This window comes from Populus trichocarpa, chromosome 4, assembly GCF_000002775.5.
Source record: "Populus trichocarpa isolate Nisqually-1 chromosome 4, P.trichocarpa_v4.1, whole genome shotgun sequence".
In the NCBI taxonomy this organism is placed as follows: domain Eukaryota; kingdom Viridiplantae; phylum Streptophyta; class Magnoliopsida; order Malpighiales; family Salicaceae; genus Populus; species Populus trichocarpa.
The window spans coordinates 731,087-737,086 of NC_037288.2; the positions used below are offsets into that span (position 1 = coordinate 731,087).

The 6,000-nt window shown below is 32.8% G+C and overlaps 1 protein-coding gene across 1 annotated transcript in view; it reads left to right on the top strand.

Annotated features, from left to right (window-relative positions):
- The window catches only part of LOC18109718 (uncharacterized), a 32,206-nt gene extending 26,206 nt beyond the window's left edge, over positions 1–6,000 (top strand). The window contains exons 2-4 of the transcript XR_008059045.1: positions 2,128–2,237; positions 2,365–2,437; positions 5,478–6,000. The gene's annotated coding sequence lies outside the window, so the exon portion shown is untranslated. The remainder of the gene's footprint in view (positions 1–2,127; positions 2,238–2,364; positions 2,438–5,477) is intronic.

A 6,000-nucleotide genomic window follows, 5' to 3' on the forward strand; every position in this document is an offset into this window, starting at 1 on the left:
GCTATCCTCTTCCTTCTGTGGTCACGTTACTCTCAAACACTGCTGACCTTCTCCTTTGCCACTCTCAAACACTGTTTACCTTTTTTTTTTTTTTTGTCCTCTCTCTCAAACACCGTTAATCCTTTTCTTCCCTGTTTATCTTTAGTTGTAATTAAAGTTTTTATAACAGTACATCATATAGCTGGAACGGCACCTTTTTGGAAACACCCCTTCTGTGAATGGTTTTCCACTAAGGGACCTGCTATTTACCGGGGGTTGACTAGTTTTGAGAATACTTTACTTTGGAGAGTTCTTCACTTTGGAGAACATTAACCCCACCACCTCCTCTGAGAAGAAATAAATCGCGATTTTTTATGATTTTATAGTAGGATTTTACGAGTGAAATCGTCATTTTAACAATTTTCTCTCTCTCTCTTAAACACTGTTTATCCTTTTCTTCGCTGTTTATCTTTAGCTGTAATTAAAGTTTTTATAACAGTTTATCTTCCTTCCTTATCCGTTTTGTTTTTTAAGTATTTTTTATTTATAAATATATTAAAATAATTTTTTTTTAATTTTTAAAAATTATTTTTATATAGAATATTAAAATAATTTAAAAATATTAATTTTAGTGTGTTTAAGTGGTTTCTATATAATGAGTGATATAAGTAAAAACTTCTAAAATAATATAAATAAAATATGTAATATATTTAATGTTTAAGAGCATCTCAATGTAAAATGTTATTTTAAAAAGTTAAATTGATAAAATATTATTTTAAATAGTATAAATGTTTTTTTTATCATATCTACTTTAATGGAAAAAAACTATTTGAAGAGTTATTTATATTGGAATGGAAGAAATAAGTGTTTTATTATTTCTTAATAAGTTTGATATTATTTTTTTCTCATATAATTATATTTAATTAGTTTATTTTTTTAATGGCCCTATCTTATTGGTTTTAGTTCTTTTAAGATACATGTAAGAATAGCATTTGTAGGAAAAAAAAATATTTTAGCATTTTGTTTAGTATTTTTTTTGGAGTGTGCAAAATAAACATAAAAAACTAAAATAATATTTTTTAATATTTAGCTTTTGATTTAATATACCCATTAAAAATGCTCTTAGACAGAACCTTAGGAAAATAGATATTGAAAAAGAAGCCTTTCGAAAACAAAAAGTTATTAATTTTATTTTAAAATATTTTTAAAATTTAAAACTAAACGGGACATAAGGGTTAGGCCTATCCCCTACATAAAGCGTAGGTTTGAAATAGAGCGTGGGTTTGAAAAAGTGTGGTAGGCTTTTTTGTGTACTTCTACAGTGAAATCAACGTAGGCCCATCTACTTACATTTTTCGTTGTAGGCTTACAAATGATAGATTTAGAAAACGGTACCAATTTTCTCCTCTCAGCAAACTGTTTAACCTTTTCTCTCTCTAAAGAGATACGAAGAAATAAGAAAGAAAAAGAAGAGATGCTTTTTTAGACAGCTATTTCTGTTTTAAATCTATTGTTTATTAGATGTTCTGTTCAAATCTTCTCTATTTCCCAGGTTTAAAGTTATGGTGGTTCTTTGTTTTATTTAATTATCCTTTTGATTTTTTTTTTAATTTGGTTTTCTGGTTTGGTAGATCTGTTACAGACCGGTTCTCTCTATTTTCCCGTCGCTGTGTGTTTATCTTTTTCTGTTGTTTTATACATGGCAGGAACTTCCACCTACAAAAGAGGACTTGAACGTGCTAGAATGAAAGTCTCTACTTTCAAGGTCGAAGTTATGGTATGCATGGCTATTTGGTTTATTTAATTTGTTTATGGGATTTTGGTTATCTTGTTTGCTTGAATCTGTAATCTGCCATGCCAGTGTCAAAGGTCTAGGTCCCTGTGACACCAGCCATTGAATAGTTCTGTTTTTGTTCTAGAGAGGTATTGGAAATTCAACTTTGGCTCGTTTCTCCTAAAAAAATACAGCCCTTTTGGGTGTCTGTTCAGATAATTTGTTAGATATATGTGGATTGTGATCTCCAATCTTCTTAATGTCCTTCAGCTTTTGAATTGGCACATGCATAAATTTCATAAATTTGACGAAGATAAAAGTTTTGACTAATGGAGTCTCTTTGTTCTCTTGAATTTATTGGGATGCTGGAGAAGACAATTGATGATGGCTAAAGATACTATGAGGGTGGAAACTGTGTGCTATAGTGTGTCCTTGTGCCAGGAAATCACCTTTCCCTATCCATTGCCAGATCTAAAGATGCAAGGTAATCGGTGGATTTTGTTTTTCCAAATTCATTTATCTGGAGAAAATTGCGAACTTAAAATCCTTTATCTGTTTATTGTTCTTTTCAAATTCATTTCTATTCATATCTTTTTTGTTCTTTTATGCAGAATTTATTTGAAAAAAAAAAGTAGCAGGTTAAAATGAGATTCTCATCACAAATTATGATCTCTCCTTTATCAGGTAAAACCTTGATTTTTTTTTTTGTGTGCTTTGATATAAATCATTATGTCCTCAAATTCACTTTATTTAAATTGATTTATCAAATTTGTTTTCTAATTTAATGATGAAATTTATCATTATGTGCTCTAATTTTTAATACAAGAATGCATAGTAGTTAAGACACCTTACGGTTGAAAAAAGAGAATTTTCAAATGTTAAGGTTTGCTTTTAACATCTTAAAATGATCTGACACCAACATATCCTTTGTGCTAATCTGATTTATCATGAGATTACTAATCTGCAACTTATGTTAAGAACCCTGAATTTTGATAGCAAATACCCCTCATCTTTGTTTTCTTTCTTTTTTTTGTAAGCTCTTTCTTTTTAGCCCGTTTGTTTTTGCATTTCAAAAATGCTTTTAAAAAAATTTGAATTTTTTTAATTTTTTTCTTTGCTTCAAATTAATTTTGTTTTTGGTGTTTTCAGATTGTTTTGATATACTATTGTTAAAACTGAATTTTTTTTTTTAAAAAACATTATTTTGATGCATTCTCAAATAAAAAGCATTTTGAAAAACAACCGATACCACAATATCAAATGGGTTCATCTATAGTTTCATCAATTTTGTTGTGGTCTAAATTTTAGTGACGCTCGAATTGCAATTGAGATCAAAGGCACGACTATGACTATATCTATTCTTCTATGCAAGAAAAGAGGAAGTTAATAATATCTATGACAATATATTATTTCTCCCCTTTGTATCATTTCTTCTTGATACCCTATTTTGTAAGACAATACCACCTTTTTCTTGGTTTATCGAATTCATCTATTATTATATTTTGATATTCAATTTCAAGTATACTTACATTTTCTTAATGACTTGGTAGATAGTTTTCTCACTCATAGTCCTCAATAAATCTTCAATAATTGTTCTTCTTTCCAGTAAGCCTTTTCCAAATTATTTCAACTTTATTAAACACTCCTTTTATGTGTTTTGTTTCTCACTTTCTTTCCACTAAACAATAATTCCTTGGTAGAAATTGTATGATAGCATGGCAATCCAATTAAGGTATCATCTGAAATCCGGATTAGAAGTTTGGTCTGCCTCTCTCTTAATCTTGAATTTCTTTATTTTTTGTCATATTTTTTACTGTCTATTCTTAAATGTCAATATTCATACTTCTCTATTCATTACCTACTATTATATGAATAACATTTAAATTTTAGCATAGCTAAATGAGTAGTGCACAGAAGCCCAACACAAGTCATTACAAAGTCAAGCACTCAATTGATTTAGAGAAATACCATAGCAGATTAAAACCCTAAACAATCTCTGATTTATAAAATAAGAAAAAAAAAACATAAAAAAGCTTGCTCACAAAACTCCAGCTGCTAAGAGATCTTGTGAGACGACCTCATTGCTGTATCTCAAGAACCTTACAAGTAAGTTTTTTGCTTTTGAATTTCTTTTTTGAGTCATGAAACTCAATTGCTAAGTGAATTTGTTTGTTATTCATGGGTTCATGTCTGTAGTCTTTTTCTGGTTAGGAATTGTTGAGATTTCTTGTATAGATACATGTGACAATGGTAGATCTTAGTCTCTGCCCCATAAATGAAGCTATGGTTTAAGAAATTGGGGGTTTTGTGGTTTAGAGCTCAAAAGAATCTAGAGTTAAGTTCAGTAGCTGAATTATCCAGAGATAGGAGAGCAGAGAAGGATTAATACAATCAAGTATTTGATGGAATATGTAAGGTAGGTGAAGTGTTTGAAGAAAAGACTGAGAGAAGGAAAGATGAGACATAGAAAAGAAGCATTATTAAAGATATAGAATAATTACAAAGAATTCAGGAAGAAATCATAATGAATATAAAGAAGAAGCATTTTATCTTTGCTTCCTATTTACACTAACACAAGTTTACCCACGTGAACTGTTTACCCCTGATTATTACTGCTACCCAAACAAACTACGAACCCTCTTAACAAACACATTATATTATAGTTACAAGAACTGCAATAACACATGTATCACTCTGATGCAACCCCTTCCTGCCTTGCTATGGATCCTTGCTCAATGTTATCCTCCATTGCTGACTCGCACCTGTCATATGAATCTTAGCATCTCCTGCAACCATTTCCTTCCTTGTCATTTATCCTAGTCCAGTGTTATCCTTTGTTCTTGACTCAGCACCTGTCATATGAATCTTAGCATCTCCTGCAACCATTTCCTTCCTTGTCATTGATTCTGGTTCAGTGTTATCCTCCATTCCTGACTCAGCAACTGTCATATGAACCTTAGCATCTCCTCCTTGGAGCTGGAAATTCTTGTGACAAAACACTGCATATCTGGTGGCCGTCTTCTTAGAATTACAAGGCACGTTTGCAATGTGTCTGGGCCCCTCTTTCAACATCATGATTCATAATATCTGCAAAGTTATGTTCAAGGATGAAATATTCGCTAGCATCCAAATAGGTTGCAATTTGGTCCAGAATTCTTCGACTGACTTACAAACGTTAAAAATTATATCCTTAAACAACCCATTACCTAGAGGAGGCGCTTTCACAAACCCATCTCTTCTCTGCGTGTGTCGTGATCAATGAGTTTTGGCAAGCCACAGCTCCTCTCTTCAACCCTTGCTGCTGGTACATAGATCTCTAGTAAGATTATTTTGATCTTTTACTTGAAACATTAATGCCCAAGTTTTACATTTGGGTAGATGCGAATGTGAGTTTGACAGTACAATGGCATGGGAGATGCTTCATGTATGCTCTGCAACTGCATCAAGTTGCAGTGGCATATGGGATAAAACCAGAATAAGTGGCTTTCATTCTTTGAATCGACTAAGTTGGTTTATGGTCTTTTGTTTGGCATGGATCATGTGGCATGCATGGTGAAGGGTTCCAACCCCGCCCCGCCCCTCCCTTCCCCTCCCCTCCCCCTCAAAACAAACACTGCAATTAGTTGCAGCATTTGTTTTCATGCTGATCACTCTTTTAGTTTAACTTTATACATTTATTAATTGTTTCTGTGGTCTAAAGCAGTTTTCGTTTTTAATTTGCTAGGGGAATGGACAGACATGGTTGGTTTTTCTCTGCTATTGGAGCACTAGCTGCCATTATCCAATTGAAATCTGAAACTCTCTCTCCATCTAGTACACACGATGCTATCATAACCATGTCCGTTGTTGCTGTGCTCGTCCATATTGTAGGTAAACTTGCAGCTGGTCACTTCCAATCAATTGCTGCCAGCGCCAGTCTTCTGGCCAGAGCTCTCGCCATTGCTCTGCTACTCATAATCCCTGTCCCAAGAATTTGGTGGTTACTTCTTTCCGCGTGGGTGGTGTTATTTATATGGGTAGCATATACTTTACGCGAGGAATTGTTACAATTACGTGAATCCCTTCGCAATGCAGTTCGCCAGGCCAAGGAGCCAAATGCTGAGTCCAGTGAGTTGCCAGTGTAACCTTACATATCAAAGACTGATTTGGGACCCTATCAAAATATTATGTTGCAAATACTATTATCCATGCATCATTGAAAATGATGTTCTCGTTAAATTCCAAAAAGCCTGTTTAAGGATGAAGAA